Source organism: Coptis chinensis, chromosome 3 (genome assembly GCF_015680905.1).
Source record: "Coptis chinensis isolate HL-2020 chromosome 3, ASM1568090v1, whole genome shotgun sequence".
Lineage (NCBI taxonomy): Eukaryota > Viridiplantae > Streptophyta > Magnoliopsida > Ranunculales > Ranunculaceae > Coptis > Coptis chinensis.
The window spans coordinates 69,285,674-69,304,448 of NC_141458.1; the positions used below are offsets into that span (position 1 = coordinate 69,285,674).

The 18,775-nt window shown below is 37.1% G+C and overlaps 2 pseudogenes; one reads left to right on the top strand and one right to left on the bottom strand.

Annotated features, from left to right (window-relative positions):
* Nucleotides 1-1,140: 1,140 nt before the first annotated feature.
* LOC147510551 (linoleate 13S-lipoxygenase 2-1, chloroplastic pseudogene) lies at nucleotides 1,141-3,434 on the bottom strand (annotated as a pseudogene).
* A 1,819-nt stretch (nucleotides 3,435-5,253) lies between these two features.
* LOC147510552 (protein RRC1-like) lies at nucleotides 5,254-8,228 on the top strand (annotated as a pseudogene).
* Nucleotides 8,229-18,775: the final 10,547 nt, after the last annotated feature.

Sequence of the window (18,775 nt, forward strand, 5' to 3'; positions counted from 1 at the left end):
CTCTGCACTAAGTTGACCCTAGAGTGTAGGTATCCAACTAGTGAGAAGTGTGTGAGCTTTGTACCCCTGAGCTCGAGTGTACGTTTTAGCACAAAGAACGTTTGAGCTCTGGAAAGCATTTTAGTTCAAGTTAACGTTTTGCTTTTAGAGAGCGAGTTGTGCATCTATTTAATAACATTGAGAGATTGCAGTGCATTGATGCAAAATAAAAACTATGTGTATAGTGTTAAGAGAAAGAACTCACGGAAATGAAATTTTTATTGATAAAATTTCTTTAACAAGAAAGTATTCCAAGGACGTGGTAATGCTTGTCCGTCTTAGGTTTTGATTTAATATGCTTCATTGCCAACGACTCGTTCCAGTATGTAAGGGCCTTCATTCTCATGTTGGTGCCAGTTTCGAGTCATCCTTAATCTTCTTCAAGACCAGGTCACCAGGTTGGAAACTTCGAGGGTTAACTCGTGGCTTAAATATAGAAATATGTAACGTACTTAGGTCCTATTAACACTTGTATCGACATAGAATTTTTTTTTCACAAACATATCAATGTACTATGCCCGATTTCACAAAAATAGCAATCTGTTAGCATCCGTCAGTTAAGTGATGATGTGTCCATTTATTTTCAATTTTTTTTTTGTATTTTCCACCCGGTATAACACTAGGACATGATGTGGTGAAAATAATACACCTAATATAATGGGTGAGATTGATAACTCTTAAGGCCCAAAAAGAATAAGGACCCAGCCCCAAAAATGACATAACCCGACCCATGAAACAAAAGATTATAACCCGGCCCAACAATCTAACCCAAATTCTTATACTAAGCAACGACCAGGTGTCAGAATCACCCTCGCCCTCATCTTCTTCCCCAACCATCGAGCCAGCAAACCCTAAAATCAATGCTGCCATTTTTTTATTATTATTATTTTTTCGTTTGGTATTGGTTTATATATTGGATGTTAGTTTTGAGTTAGTAGCTAGTAATGAAACAGTAAAATCAGCACAGCACAAAATTCACAATTATATAATCGAAAATGCACTTTTATTTCGCTTATTCAAAATGCTGGTACAAATCAGATCCCACTTTTTCATTATTTAAGTTGCTTGTTCGTAGAACATAAAACCGATAATCATAATGCTCTAAATGGAGATACTATTTGGAACACCCATCCCTATCACCCCTGCTTCAAAAGTTGGATTCAAGAGCTCATATAGGAGTACCCCAGCACAAGTTCTGTTGCTTAACTTTTGATTTTTATTTCTGCGCTTAACAGTGACTTCCATCTCTTTTATTTTAAGTGCAAATCTCTCAAATGCTTCCTTTATAATCGGATTCTCTGACCATGACGGCTCCAATTGGCCGCCTAGATACTCCTCATATGCTGAGTGACTAGACAACACATTCAATAAACCCATCACTATAACTGCTTGAATTTGTGATGGGTTGCATTCCAAGAGTTCCCCTTCAGGTCTGTTATAGATATTGTTAGATCTCTTGTCATTGGGATCTATCTCTATTGTCAGTTATTTTGGGATCACTAGTAAAGATTTTATTAATAACAATGGAGAGGGTTGTATTTTGGCTTTTATTATTATTTCTAAGTCGTGTCTTGGAGGAAAGATGGGTTTGCTGGTTCGATGGTTGAGGAAGAAGATGAGGGGGAGGGTGATCCTGTACACCTGGTCATTGGTTAGTATAAGAATTTAGGTTAGATTGTTAGGCTGGGTTATAATCTTTTATTTCATGGGTCGGGTTCTATCATTTTTGGGGGCTGGGTCCTTATTCTTTTCGGGTCTTAAGAGTTATCAATCTCACCCATTATATTAGGTGTATTATTTTCACCACATCACGTCCTAATATTATGCCAGGTGGAAAATACAAAAAAAGAAAATTGAAAATAAATGGACACATCATCACTTAACTGACAAATTCTAACAGATTGCTATTTTTGTGAAATCAAGCATAGTACATTGATACGCTTGTGAAAAAAAAATTATATGATGATATAAGTGTTAATAGGACCTAAGTACATTGCATATTTCTGTATTTAAGCCTTAACTCGCTTGTTGTATGTCTTCTTCAGAGTTTGGTGGTAGGATGTCACTCGAATGGCTACTAGGTCGCGTCATTCTTCAAGTAAGTCTACCTCTCGAGCAAGAATGGAATCGTTCTGACTAGATTCGACGATCTCAGATCGAGTCGCCAGAATCATTTCAAGAGGAATGACCTCGATCAGAAGCATAGTGAGAACGGTGACTCCCCTATACTAGAACGAGTTGTCGTTCTATGAGCCCATATAATGTTTTCTAGCTGTATTGGCCACTGGCTTTTGTTCTTTTCAATCTTCTTTTTCAAGTTCTCCAAAATTGCTTTGTTACTAGCTTCTGCTTGACCATTGCTTTGAGCATACTGGGGAGTGGAGAACGCGTAAACAATCTTCCATTTAGCCAAGAATTCTTTAACTATTTTTCCATTGAACTGGGAGCCATTATCCATTACTTGTGTGTGGGGGAGGCCAAATCTGGTAATGATGTTGGTCCAAATAAAGTTTTTGACATTAGATTCCTTGACATGAGCCAAGGGGATCGCTTCTACCCATTTGGTGAAGTAATTTGTCGCAGCTAGGACGAACCAGAAGCCTGTGCTTTTCTGTTAAATGAATGGACCCATGATGTCCAAGCCCCACATGTGAAATGGCCAAGGGCTGGCAATGTTGATGAGTTCTCGAGTTGGCTAGATGATATTGTGGCAAAATGTTTAGCACTTAGTGTATTTTAGCACATACTTCTTTGCATCGATCTACATTCTTGGCTAGAAATATCCTTGTGAGATCGCTTTGTGGGCCACAGAGCGACCTCCTGCGTGGTTTCCGCATTCTCCCTCCTTCCTGGATTTCTGTGAAAATCATCTGACCCTATTTTGGGCTTATGCACCTCAGATGGGGTCCTCCGATGGACTTTCTGAAAAGTTTGTTGTTTATTAGGCAATAGTGACTTGACTGGTATTGAATTTGTCTAGCCTTGGTGCAATCTACTGTTGTTTTGCCTAGCTGGATATAATCTATGATAGGTTGCATCCATGTTTAACTCCTCTAAGTGTTAGAGAGTGGGCATAGGTTGATTATTTCTAGGACGTGCTCATTTTGGTAAGCAAGTCTATCAATTACTTCGATGAGTAGCTTCCTAAGGTCACAGTTCGGTGTTTGGGTCGCAAGGTACGCCAAGCTATCAGCGTAGCGATTCTCTTCCAATAGGAAATGGTGTATAGTGACTTTCTTAAAAAAAGGCAGTAATTGGTTTACAACTTGAAGGTATTTAGAAAGGTTACCTTCATTAGTGGTATACTCGTTGGCGACCTGGCGAACGGCCAGTTGTGAATTGCTTAAGACCTTGAGCTCCTGAACTTTAAGCTCTAATGCCATACGGAGTCCCATGATCAGGGCTTCGTATTCAGCTTCATTGTTGGAGGTCGCGAAATCAAAGCGAACTAATTTTTCCACCATAGAACCATCTGGTGACACTAGGACTACTCCGACTCTGCTGCCACTTAGATTGCTATCTCCATCCACGTAGAGTGACCATACTAATGGGTCGTGTTGCATAGAGGTTGGGGTGTCGACCTTTGGTTCCCAATTCAGTTTGTCAACTGGGAAATCCGCTAAGAAATCAGCAACAGCCTGACCTTTCTGAGAGGTTCTTGGGGTGAACTCAATATGTTATTCACCAAATTCTTCTGCCTATACTGCCATGCGAGTTGTTTTGTTGGCTTTAAGAAGGATCTTCTTTAGCGGGAGGTCGGTGAGCACTTTGATTGGATGTGCTTGGAAGTATGGTCTGAACTTTCTTGCTGAGTAAAATAATGCCAGTACTACCTTTTCAATGTGGGAGTAGTTCTTCTCATCTGGCAACGATGTCTTGCTTATGAAGTAGATTGGTTTCTCTTTGTTATGTTCCTCTTTGAAGAGAACTGAATTGATAGCGAAGTCAGACACAGCTAAGTATAGCCCCAGTGTTTCACCATCATTTGGTTTTGCCAGCACAGGTGGTGTTGACAAGCAGTCCTTAAGAGTAGAGAACGCTTGGTGGCATTGCTCTTTCCATGAAAATTGTTCACTCTTCTTGATAATTTGCAGGAAAGGTCGGCATTTGTCTGATGCTCTCGATATGAATCGGTTTAGAGCTGCCACCATTCTTGATAGTTTATGTATCTACTACTTTGTTTTTGGGTCGGGCATGTCCAAGAACGCTTGAATCTAATATAGGTTTGCTTTTATCCCACGTTATGAGACCTGATACCCCAGATATTCCCCAGAGGATGCTCCAAAGAGGCATTTCTCGGGGTTCAATTTCATCTGAGTTCGCCGAAGTCTGGAGAACACTTGTGTGAGATGATCTAAGTGATCTCCAGCTTTCTTGCTTTTTACGATCATGTCGTCTATGTAGACTTCTATGGTATCATTTAACATGTCTTGGAACATATCAGTGATGAGTCATTGGTAGATCGCTCCAGCGTTCTTGAGTCCGAACGGGAGGACGTTGTAACAGTAAATTCCTTACTCTGTTACGAATGAGGTTTTCTCTTGGTCTTCTTCTGTCAGTGGGATTTGGTTGTAGCCACCGTAGACTACATCATAATAGGATATTTGTAACATGCATATTTTTTGCTTTGCAATAGTTTTTTACCGTTGGTAAGTCGCCTATGATTTTTAAGTGTTAGGAATGTTGTTAAGTGTTTGCTTAAATTCGCATGAATTTCAAGAATTAATTTCTAACGGTTTTAAAACCGTGTGATAAGCGTTAGAAATCCAAAAAACCAAAACAATTTCAAAATTTCAAAAATAGGGAAACAAAAAAGAAATCGCTCTCGTATGTCGAAATAGAAAACCTCTCTTTCTCTCTCACAGCCGCTACCAATGTTAGGGTTTTGTTATCTTCTCTGTCACTGCTTTGCTCAATTTTCAAACTCTAACTACCAAATTCTGAAACTTTAAGAGACCAACGTTATTAATTTGGTTTTCCTTTAAGATGGCTTCATCGGTTGAGGTATGTATATCGCCTTTCTCTCAATTTCTAACCATCTTACTGTTTTAGCTCATAAACATGAAGTTAATTAGCCTATAATGGAGATGAAAGTGTTGGTGACAACCTTTTTATCTTGTTGTTGTTATGTTGTGAAGTTAATTGGAGATGAAAGTGTTTCCACCGAATGATACTCTGCCGTGATTGGGGCTTTTTCATGGTGTTATTCATCCAATGTTTCACCATGTAAATGCTGCTGTGAAAGATTATCATGACATGGACAAAAAAACTACTGCTGATGACAATGAACTTAGTGTTCTTGATCTTCTCCGTGCTATTGGTCTTGTTGATGCACGTCCTTCTTGTCCTGCTACTTCACCAACCTTCTCTGCTGGTAGTACTACTATACTTTCTCTATTTTTAGTTCAGTGAATATATGTGATGTTGGTATTTTTTTTTATGATAATGTTAATGGCTTGTTGATTAAGTATATTATTATAAGTGTTTGATGAATGAGGTTTTATAATAATGAGTTATTTTTCATGTTTCTTTCATGTCTGATCTTGTAATGGTATATTTGGTTTGTTTTTTTTTTTTATGAAAGGGGTATGCTGATAATGATTTTTTTTACTTGTTTCTTTCATGTTATGGGAGATATACATATGAAGTGTATTGGTTATGGGTATGTTTTATTACATGTTTGTTTTGGTTTTTGATCCAACGTTTTTGATGGGGTTTTTTCATTTTTTGGGTTTTGGTTATGTTGTTTGATCATGTTGTAGTTTTTTTTTTTGATAATCCTTCGATCATGTTGTAGTTGTACTGATATTTTGGGGTTTCTTCATATATCATAATATCTTTGTGTGTATGATGTTGGGGTCTTTTATTGTCTAATATATCCCATATATAATGTACAGGTTTTAGACAGAAATTAATATACTTTCGTGGATTCATTGCATTGGTCATTTTTAGGTGTATTCTCTTTTAATATCTAAATAAACAGGAAGTGGTATTCAGTCTTTGATTAAATTCCAAAAATATGATTAAAGTAATGAAAGTCTTTGCACTGCCAGTCCCAAGCCCGGATAAAGGAGGAGGGAGAATGGTGGACAGTTCTACGGTTATGCTCCGTTGGTTGATGCACTATTCCATGGTTACAATGCCACTGTTCTTGCTTACGACCAGGTATAGTTAGTTGTTTTTTTTTGAGTTTGTAGCTTGTGTTATTAAAATCTAAATTGGATGAAAACAAGCGCGAGTCCCTAAAAGTGGTTATGGATGAAAATGCCGAGTTAAAATCTAAATTGGAAGATATCTCATTATTGAAGGTTCGGCAGAAGAGGAGCTAAAAGAAAAAGACAAAGTAATAGAGAGGTTAGACAAGCAAAGAATAGTTGTAGATTTCGTAAAGAATAGGTTGAACTCTGTTGCTGCATTCCTCATCTTTGGCTTCTAGTCTACAATATCTGTGTTACTAAAAAATTATTTTGCTTTTGTATTTGTGGATAGTTAAGATTCTTACTGAATCTTTGACTCTTAAAGAAACATTAATACCCACTAAAGTTGCCAGTCTCATGCTTGTTTTTTATATCCTCCACAATAGTAGTGCTCTTGTAAGAAATGCTTCTGCATACCGAACAAAATTTGAAGTCACATTACCTGACATTATGGAGAGCTTCAATGACTTGTAATCTTGTAGTGTCCTTTGGAAGGATCACGCCAGCCCCTCAAGGTAAGATATCTTTTGGTTTTCTGCTAGACTCCTCTTTGTGAACATTCGAACCTGCCTTGACATGATCTTAATTTGGATGCTTTCGTGAACGGGTTTCAAGGTTCTCCAAATATGGGCAGATTGGTTTCTGTTTTCAGATGCATATGTGAATGGGCTACGAGCTACTTTTCTTCGATCCGAAGCTCGGTGTGACCCTTTCCATTCTATATGTGGGGATGCACCGAAATTGAAAACCGGTCAAGCTCTGGAGATATCACTGAAGGGTTAAGCTCGACCAAGATTATGCAATGGCAATGGGAAAGGTAGCCGCCATGAAGGAGTTGTCAAATCTTCCTTGTCTGATCTGGAACGATGTTGTAGATATAATGGGCTATCACTTGGTGGTGGTAGAGAAATGATGGTTGCAAGACTGCTTAGTCTGGAAGAGAATGAAACAGAAAAGTCTTACGAGCCTGATAATGAAATGAGATATGGACAGTTACATTCACGTTCAGCTAGTCATTTGAAGGATGCTAGTGGCTGGAGCGCAAGTGACATCGGTGATAGAGATGCAAACCGTGGGATTGAGCCATTGATGTCCTCCGGATGGAAACATAATGGAGTTGATGCAAAGGGGTTGCAAGGTAAAAGTTCTGCTTCCTTGGCCCCAACGTTGCCTATTCCACAGCCTGAACTGAAAGCCTTTACATCAAAAGGAAAATCTGATCTGTCTTGCCCGCTCTAAGTGGGCTCGAGAGGATGATGAAGAAAATAAGAGTGCCCAGGGTTTAGCATCAAGTTATTCATCTTCTCGAAGTGAAATTGGTACAAGTGGTCCTAATAAGGGTGATGATGTGGAGGTTACAACTGAAGTTGGCATAACTTGTCACAACCTAACAATGGCATGAATGAAGAACAAAGGTGTTACAATATTGTATTGGCAACTAACTTTCAATTTATATATCTTGTGTAAAATTTATGTGATCTGTAAAATTTATACTTTTCAGGTACCATGTTGTATGCTGTAGGCAAAAGTTGAGGCGTCTTGAAGTTGCTGTGATGGAATACCGTGAGTCTCTTGAAGACAGAGGAATGAAGAGCCTAGAGGAAATAGAGAGGAAAGTTGCTTATCAGTGATGAAGACTGCAATCTGAATTTGGATTATCAGATCCCAATGAAGATGTCTTGGGGAGAAGTAAGATCTTTTGTCTCAAATGTTAAAAGCCAATATTATCTCTAACAATTTTAATAGTAGAACTCCTATAATGGACAACATGGTTTTTACAACATTCTAGGGATAATTTCTGTCTCCTTTGTCTGACTAATCCCGAGTACTGAAAAAATAAATTTGTTAGGTGAATCCAAGTTTAGAATTTCTCTCAATTGACTTAACTTGTACTTAAGAGAAGAACCTGCATGTTAATGTATGACATGGGTATTGAGTCTGTTGTGCAATTTTATGTAATATTTTATTGTTTGAATAACTCTGTATCATGTTAAAGTCTTACTTTCATTTTAAAGATGGATGAATAACACCACATATACAATTAGTGTGATAGTATTTTTTTTTTCACCTGAATTTGTTGGTGTTATTCATTATGTGCTTTATACTGCAGGGATGCCATCTCAGGAGATTAGAGATAGATGAGATGAATCTCGTGATTCTTTGAGAAAACGTAGTCGCAATCACAGCCAAAGCCAGAGTCCACAACGTAAGTCATCAATCAGACACAAGGATAAGGACACTGATGTGGACCGGAGTCGATAGAGACGCCGTGACAGAGACAACTCTCATGAGCTGGAAAGACAGAGGGGAAGTGAGAGTAAGAAGAGAGGAAGCAGAGACCAGTCAAGCCTAATTTACTGGAATGAAAGACTGATCAAGCCTCACCTTGATTTATGTTCTTTCTTGTTATTTCAAATGTTACTGAAATTCAATTCTTTGTAGGTTATTTAATTTATCATTTTTATGGGTATTCAGTGGCACAAAATTGTGGATGCCATTCATTTTTTTGTAGGTTTAGCTAGTCTCGTTACAAAATATGAGATTTTTTTTTGTTTTTTTATTAGCAACACATTAGCAACGGTTTATAACCGTTACAAACGATTTTAAAATTAATTTTTTTTAAAATTAACTAACAATTTTGCAACGGTTAAAAAATGTTGGTAATATTTTTAACAAATTACTAACGCTTAAAAAGCGTTTGTGAAATAAAAAAGCCGTTGCAAATCATTATTGCAACAGTTAATAAGCGCTGGACATTTCTGTTTGCAACGGTTAATAACCGTTGGAAATTTCTGTTTGCAACGCTTATTAACCATTGCAAATATTTCCAACACTTTACCCACTCTATATTTACAACGCTTAAAAAGGTTGCGAAAATTATTAGCAACGGTTTTTTGCCGTTGCAAATAGCCTGTTATGGTGTAGTATAGGCATCCATGAATGACAAGAGGTCGTGGCCATAGGTCTAGTCCACAAGTTGGTCGATTCTTGGTAAGGGGAAACTATCCTTAAAAGTTTCCTGATTTAGGTTAGTAAAGTCCAGACAAAAGCGAATTGTGCCATTCTTTTTTGGGATTGCTACTATGTTAGCGACCCATTCAGGGTAATTCACCTTCCTAATGAAGCCAACTTTTTTGAGATTTTTGACCTCTTCATTGATTGCTTTTGAAATCTAAGGGATAACTTTCAAGGTCGTTGGCGAACTGGTTTAGCATTTGGGTTAACATTTAACTTATGGCATAAAACATTGGGATTAATTCCAGGCACATCGATGTACGACCAAGAAAAAATATCTTTATTTAATGATAAAAAGCTTACAAGTTGTGCCTTGAGAGTAGGATCAAGGTTAGCTCCTACATAAACGAACTTGGGGTCATCCTCAGTTCCTGGGTTGATCTTTTCCTTCAGCTCAGTCTGAGCAGCCGCCTCAGTAGGTTGAGCAACCTCTGGGGGCTTTGTCTCTTGCGGTGTTTCCTTGACCTGAAGGGGTGGGGTGACCTCTAGGGTCTGGGCTTCTGGAGGGACGTTTTTTACCAAGCCCCCAGTGTTCTCCTTTGTCAGTTTGCTCCGGGGGGTCTTGGTCAAGGTCTTGACCTTAGAGATGAAGTTTTTTGCCAGCTTGGTTTTGGTGATCTCTCCCTTGTTTTTAAGTGAAGCCCTAGCGGGCTTGTTGACTGAGAGAATTTGGTTGAAATTATGGGCGTCGAGCTGGTTGCTTCTGAGCTCCATCATACCTCTTGGGCCAGGGAAGCGTAAAACCTGATGGAGTGTTTGATGGCACTGCTTGCATCTTGTGGATCCAACGACATCCGAAAATAGCAGTATAAGACAAGTTAACATCCAGAACGCTGAAGCACGTGTTGATGCTGACTTTATCTTCGCGTGACCCGACTGAGACAGGTAGAATTATGTCTCCAATTCGGTCAGCTCGAGATCTATTGAAGCCATATAGGGGGCAATTGGATCAATCATAACCGACTTGAGCAAGTTCATCTCCTTGATAGTCTGGTAGAACAAAATATCGCATGAGTTGCCTAGGTCGATCAGGATGCACTTTACGGTCTAGTCACTAATTTTGACGTGGACAACTAGAGCATCGTTATGCGGGAGGCACACGTTGTTGAGATTATCCTTAGTGAAGGTGATGTCTCCTGAGTTGCGGCCAGTGGTGTGTGGGGCAAGAGCCACTTGTGAGGAGAACTGGTAGACTTCTTGTAGGGCACCTACCCATCTCCTTTTCTCCCTTGTGGACATGATAGAGTAGTCCTAGAAGGTCATCATGTTGATCGTTCTGTTGTTATCTCTATCAGATGAGTGATGGTGACGATCATGACGAGATCGGTCCATTGAGCGTCCTCAAGCGCAGGAGCGATCTCGGTTGTGGTTGCGTGGTGGAGTTTGGCTTCGCTCTCTGTGAGCCATAAGCTTGTGGCGCAGGTCGCCATCGGCTATATCAGTATAGTGCTTGATATGGCCTGCCTTAATGAGGTCTTGGAGGTAGTGCTTGAGCTTGCGACATTCGTTGGTCTCAGGGCACTTGACTTTTTGGAAAGCACAGTACGGCTTTCCTGGTGTGTCTTTTGTCCGTTTTACCTCAGGTCGATAATAGACCGCTATTTTTATTTTCTCTAATATGTAGCTTGGAGATCTTGTCAACACAGCGAACTCGCGTTTCGTGTGCGTCCTAGTTCCAGACTTCTTTTCTTATAGTCTGGGTCGCTTTTTTTAGGATGGGCAGCATCTGAAATTGTTACGACTTCCTCTTGTTCGCCTTCGTGGTCTAAAGCTTCTTGTAGCTTTATATACTTGTACACGCGAGTGTACAAGTTTTCCAATTTTTCAGGACGCTCCTTAATGAGCGACCTGTATAGCCAGGTGTTTTTCTGGATTGCCTTGGTGAATGCCAAGGTTGCGAAGGACTCTTAGAGGTCGCTTTCTATAAACAGCAAGTCTGTCTTAAATCGTCCTAAGAAGGAGCAAATTGACTCGTCTGCTTCCTTCTGAGACAGCATGAAGAGTGAGTCGACGTCGGTTTTCTTACTTCTATTGTGAACATAATGGTTAGTGAACTGATTGGTTAGCTTCTCGAAGCTATCGATGGAGTTCAGTTCCAGTGAGTAGAACCAGTCGAGAGCTCCTTCTTTCAGGCTTGCAGGAAACAAGCGGCATTGCAAGTAGTCGAACTCTTGCGCACTATAGAGTGCTAGGCTTTGGATGTAGCAAGCTTCGTGTTGATCGAGACACATACTGCCATCGTACATCGCAAAGAGCGGTTGGATGAAATCATGTGGGGAGGGTTTACTAAGTACCTCCAATGTGAATAAGGATGCTCGACACGTCTTCAACATCTTCTGGGCAATCTAAGTGGCGTCCTTCATGACAGTACTTTGATCAATCCTCTAGGAGAGGTTATTGATCTGTTGATTGACCTCGTTGATGCCGTCTTCAGCAATGGCACCATTAGGGTTATGCGAAGCGATCTGATCTTTTAACGCAGTGTTTTCCTATCACAAGATGTTGATGCTGTCATTCATGGCTCCCATCTAGGTGACCATATTCTTTATTTGGTCCTGGAGGCTTTCCATCCTTCATGGGCTTGAGATTTTGGTTGAAGGTTTTTTTTTCTTGAAGGTTTGTGAACTCAAGAAATCGAGCCACAAACGGCGCCAATGTAAAGGTTATATTTCGTTAACCTTACTGATGTAGGCAATCTTTGGGGAGAAAGATGTTTGAGGGATTGAATTAACCGAGTTCGTATGGACAAACTGCTAACGTATCAAGTTCTCTCTGTTGGGGGGAGACTTGAATCAGGTCAGACATAGCTCCTCATCCTCTTTATATAGGTAAGGTGCCCGCCCCTCTTGCTTTCCTGTGTCAGGTCAGATCCAGATCTTTAGGTCACTTGCGAGCCATGATGGTGAGTTAAGGACATTTATTATGAAGCGTGCCTGAAGTCTCGGTCTTGATGGCTATAGTAAAGACATACGTTACGAGCCATTATGGAATAGACGATTAAGCGCTATGGAGGTCGCTTCTGGGTGAGATCGTTTACTCGACTCGAGTCACTTAGAAGTGAGCTTGCAGGACGAGTACGTAAGATCGGTTGGTGGTGACATTGTTGTGGACACAAGTTGAATAGGTTTCTCGCCTGAGTTGAGTCACTATGAAGCTAGCCCTGAGGACAAGGACATGAGGTTGGTTGGTAGTTCTGTATATGTTGGACACATGTGTGATATTCATTGGATGTGAATATTACTCCCTCACAATAAACTTGTCCTCTCTCCTACCATTATCTACACTTGGAAACCCATTATTCTAAACATTGATTTTTAAAACACGCTTAAAGTTAAGTAATGATTAAGGAAGATAAACGAATACTTTAAGAAGATCGTTCAAGTGATTATTGGTACTTTTCTATTACCGCTTTATCATATCCATCCTAAAAGATCAAGGTAAATCATCTTATTGATTCATTATTCATGTTCAATATACTTATGAGATAACTTGTGATTTTGATCCTTAATGCACTATTAAAATAGTGCTAACATGTGGTATCAAACCATAGGAACTACTGAATATAACTACACGTGTTGCATGATCTGTAATTAATGAACATGCAATGTTAATTTATATATTGCTGTAATTGCTATGATATATGCTATAACTAAATGGGTATGTTAACATTAAAGTTTTTAATGTCCTGTAACATTGAATAAAACTATTTTTTCTTCAACATTTAAGTTTATGCTTGATATTATAATGTTTATACGTAAAGAAGCTGATTTAATACGTGATCTTATATTCAGTAAAAAATATTTAATGTTTCTGGACTATAGTGGTTTTGCTTTTGCTCTTGGCCATTTCGGTCGAGCATGATTATGGACTTAAGATCTAACAATCCCACATTATAATTATATTTTCTACCATAACATACAATTTTTTTAAAACCTTTCTTGAATTGTTATTTTCAGATCGAACAACATTATATTTAAATGTTTGTCATGTGTTAAAGTATTCATGATATAATGTTAAATTCCACTGCACGTTTGATAATAATAGTTAATATCACCTAACGTCATGGTTTTTTTATAACTATAACGAGTATTGCCAGCCACCAAAGTGCTCGAAATATTTGGGAAATAATGATTATCATGCAGCATTAATACCAATGACATTACAATTACAATTTTTTTTTATTACGTAAATGACTAGGTGAGATCCAATAAACCCAACTCCGCTGGTAACCAAAATCCTCCTCATCTTAGATTGTCCACCAAAATATAAGAAATGTTGAATACCCAAAAATTAGATCACAACTCAATTCTCCAATTATCACCCCAAAAATTAGATCAGATAAAAATATAAACAACCTTCACCTGATAATGATTGGATGAAGATTGGGGTGGCTTTAAAACAAGTGAATAAACTAATTTCAAAGGTATTCCTCACTATGCAAGTGATACAACACGTAAAAACTACAAATAAAAATTGAAAATGTGTAACAATAAAATACAAGATAATTTATAAATTACTTACTAATGTTTGTTCAAGTGTAAGTAGTTGAGGTTCGCCAATGGAAAAAGGTTCTAATGATTGAAGGAAGGATTTTTTATGGAGGAAAAGGGGAGTGGGTTCATTTTTTGGTTTTGTTCTTTTACTACTACTACTTTGAAATGAGGAAAACTTGATTAGATAAAGTTTGATTGAAAGAAGCAAATGATAAAGAAGGAAATAAGAAGAAAATATGAACCTGTATTAAGAAAGCTTAAAGTTTGAAAAGAAATAACAATGGTGGAAAAACAAATGAAAGGAAAACTTCTACTCCTATTATAACCCTAAAAACTCTACTCCAAGATATTTCATTCTCGATCTCCATCTTTTTCCTTTTTGGAGAACTTTACATGATTACCCTCCACTACTCTTGTGACAACTCATCTTTAATTTGTCTTCTTTTGCTTTCTTCTTAGCCAAGTTTAGATAAGATCCAGAGATTGATTTGGCCTTTTCGAGACAAGCCCAATTCAATAACTTGAATCTTTGGAATGAGTTATGGTCAAGTCCTTTAGTCTTTTCTGAATAAAGTCCTTTGGTCTTGAGATTTAGGCTCGAGTCCTTGAGTCTTAAGATTTAGGCTTGAGTCATTAAGTCTTGAATGTTGACTTTGATTTTGATAGTTGACTTTTTGGCTTCTTTTCCAATAAGTTTGTGCTCCCATAAGATATGCTAAATAAGCTCCTTTTGGCATTAGAATTCATCTTTTGAGATATTTCATCCAAAATGGGCTTGCAACCTAAAAAAGCAATAAGAACATAAATTTTTCACATTATTAATCATATAATTTGACTAAATTGAAACATTATAAGAGGATAAAAACATATATTTGAATGTGTATCACTTACGAGGATTGAAATCAACGTACGGCAATTTGAGGCACGCCGTAATGGTTTTGAATATTCCAGAAAGAGCATGGTTTTCTACTCGTTAAGAGGACAAACCAAACAAGTAATTATGTTGAATGTTCGGAAGCTCACACACGTGTATATATATATATACAAGCCGGATCTTAGAAATACATACTTATTTTAAGTTAAAATAAGTACGTAAGTAAAACCTCACCTATAAAATGAATTCGAACCTAATTTTTTGTGGATATCATCTACTCACCATCAGAATCATCTCTACAAATTTTCGACTCATTTGGAAATCTCTAACTTAGGCAAAAGATGATTGCAAAAATACTATTTTCTGGACTGTTAGAATTTTTTTTAAAGATGACAACAATTTTTAGCTAGGTTAGAGGTTTCCAAATGAGCTCAAATTTTGTGGAGATGATCTTTATGGTATGTAGGGAATACCCACAAAAACATTAGAGTTGAATTCATTTTCTAGATGAGATGATGTTTTAACTTTAAAATAAGTATGTTACGCTATATATATATTTTATATATATATAAAATATATATATATATATATATATATATATATATATATATATACAAGACAAGACAGTTCAAGTCACCAAAACACCAATAATTAACAACACTTTGACATCCCTCCAAAATAGGAATTAAAAATATTATCTTCAACTCATCATCCACGCCCCACAAATGTTCAATACAAGTATACTTCAATTTAGCACAACATATCACCAAGCTATTTAAATGCCTACCATTCACAGTACATCATCAATCAATTTCCAAAACCTCTAAAAGATGAGAGTCTAATACTAATTCAATGTTATTACCTTCCGGAAAGCGAGAATCACACAACTGAAGTTTGATAGTTAACCCAAATATTAGTTGTTACAAAGTTTAAGAAATTGGCATCGGATAATTGATGTGTATTATTAATAAGAAGTAGAATATGAATTGGATACCCAAAGGTAACATACATATCTAATTTGACTTGCACAGTTAGTTATCTCTTAAAACATTAACTTTATTATTAATGAAGTTTATGACAATGAGTGAATGTGTATTGTATGTTATGATATCGTCCCAAAGGTTAATTATGTCATAATGGCACTACTATGTTCATCATATAAAATTATGGTTTCATGTGTTAAATTTCAAAGCATTAAATAATGTAGTGAACATTTATCTTTACTGCATTATATGCATCCATCGCAATCGCCCCATTGTAATCCCATGCTTCGTCTGTACCTATACAATAAGTCACAAAGGAAAAGACAAAGGGTGGTCGGAATTGCGTTGTGGTTTGCGTTTAATGGGGACACGTGCAACACAGACCGTTTTGAAACCCCTTTGACACTCTCATAATTCCTTTTAGCCATGATCTTCCACTATACATTTAATCTTCAAAGATTGCAAATCCCACCTTTAATTTTGACAACCCGTGATCTTCCATGCACTAAACATTTAATGATTAAGCCCACCTTAAATCAAGCTTCAGTTACCAAAATTAAAAAAACAAAACCATTTAGCTTCCACTAAAGATAAAATGGTATGTAGTGGCACTACAATGTGATTAAGACTATTTTGCTTTCTACAGATGCATAGTCCACGGTTTTCAAGACACGTTATATTTTCATTCCTTGGTTATAGTTACTTTTAACATATATCAAATTCAACATTTGCAAATAAAATCTTGTTATTCCTTATGATATCCTACAAATATATTGTAATTTTGAATATAAAAATTGAAAGTACTTATATATAAAAATTTAATGTTTTTACTATTTATTCCTTTTATAAATCAGTAACCAATCAGTTCAGAGACATTTTTACGTTTTTCTGTAAAAATTGGTGATTTTTGTGACAAGAACTGTTGTCATGCATGCAGTCTTACTTAAATGATGCTATAAGACTCGAGGAATGGCTTCCATGGAATTATACTACTTCAGTACTTCTTACTTTTTCGGATTCCCTTTATTATATAGAGTCGTGTTTCAGAATCACGGTCCAGGGTATAGAATTACTAGTAGGGTCAAGTGGCCAGGCTATCATTGCCTTAGTGACTCAAGGCAGGCTACTAACTTTACATTATCTGAGTTCATCCATGGAGATTTATGGTGGCCATCTACAAGCATCCAGTTCACACCCGATTTGGATATTTATTAAGGTAATTTCAAGCTGATTAATATGTCGTATAATCCTTTTGAAAGGAGGATTGGTGTATTTAACACACTAGTTACACATGACATCATTTGGATCTAGGGCAGACTACCATGCTATCCAACTCTTGTATTAGGATATGCATCTTTTCTTTGTTTATTTATTATAAACTAGTATGTGGACATGCCATACAACACTAATTAGCTCGTCGCGCTTTTGGCGCTACATTCACAGAGAACAACACCAAGCCGTATTCCCTATTTTTTATGCTAAAAAAAAAAAAAAAAAATACAATCTAGGCTAGCCCATTGTCCATAAGCCCACTAGTCTTGTTGAGAATTGGAATTTCATAATAGTATGGGTATCAATTGGGCAAATCTAATGTTTATAAGCCCAACAGTCATTATTGACTTTTTTTTTTTTTTTTTAAGCCTGTTTTAAATGAGATCAGTAACTCTTTGATGCTGGCGGGATTCGAGCCCCAGACCTCTGGTATCATCACCTAAAGGTTTTACCAACTTTGCTAGTTGTTGAATTAAATAAACCAAATCCAGCAACTTTAACTTGGATACATGCCATAAACAACAAAGGACTCGAGATCTCGGAGATCATCTCTGTAACCGTGTTATCTCGTCGTTGATCCAAATCCGAGATGTGTGTGTGTGCCTCGATACCTGTGTATGCCCTACGAGATGTGTGTGTGTGTGGTACAGAGATCAATCTCTGTACCCGGTTATAGAGGAACCAGACTCAACAACAAAAAAGAATTAGAGCCATAGGATGGGGCCCGCAGCCAATACATATCAATTTTGTTTATGGTTTTATTACGACTCGGTCGGTTCAAGTTTGAACCGAAATCAAAACTCCTTGGGTTAATATTTAAATGATGCATTGGTTCAACATAGAACCGGTTTTAACACCAGTTTGAACCGTCTGATTCATGTTATAAACCGGCAAACTCGGTGGTTCAATCAATCATAACTCGATTTAAAAATCGGTTTAACTAGGTGGTTTTTACTCGACCCCGCCGAGTTGGCTCTACCTAAACATTAAATACTTTCATTATTTAATTTAAATATATAATTTTATTTAAGACTTTACTTAGCAAAGACCCGATTGGGTTTTAATTGAACCAGTAATTTGAACTGGAACCGGTCTGACCCGAATCGATTAAAAAAACCAGTTTCTGAAAACCGTGATTTTGTTAGATAGAAAAAATAGAGTAGTTTATATGGGTTCGACCATTCAGAAGTGAAGTAAAGCAATTTTTCCCCTTTATTTTAACATATATATCAAATCTCGTTTCTTAATCACAATCAAAACTAAGCTAGAACAGTAATTGTTAAATTTGTCGCGACTCAATAATAATGCAAATGAGTGAAATTCAATAGGGGAGAGTAAAAGAGGAGTTCTTATTATAAGTGTTCAGATGATGAGAGGAGGTTTACCTTTTATATAGATGAGGATAAAGTTACATTAGGAAACATAACCTCCTCATCAAGATATAAAATTACATTAGGAAAAGTAACCAATTATCTGCATGAATATTATACCTCACGATGGGCAGCCATATTGGACAGAGCCTATAGATTATAACAAAATTGTCAAAATGAATTTAAGCATTCTCTTATTATGTCTCAACTAGTTTTCGAACCCGTCCTACGAATGGGTGCCATTATATTAAATTATTTTGAAAAATATTTTTAACTATGCATGCAAAGTTATAAAATATTAATATTATATTAATCACTCATCTAAATTTCTTGCAACGTTAAAACCCAACTCTCAATAAAATATATATATATATATCACCCTTGATAAAACATTTCGACTTCTTTTTGTTGTTTAATAGTTGTTTAATAAGAAAAGGTTGATTAAAGTTCTGTAAGAATGCCCAATGAGGCAAAGATCATATTGAAGCTACTTGAATAGCAAGTCATTCTCAATCATACGAAAATAGATATG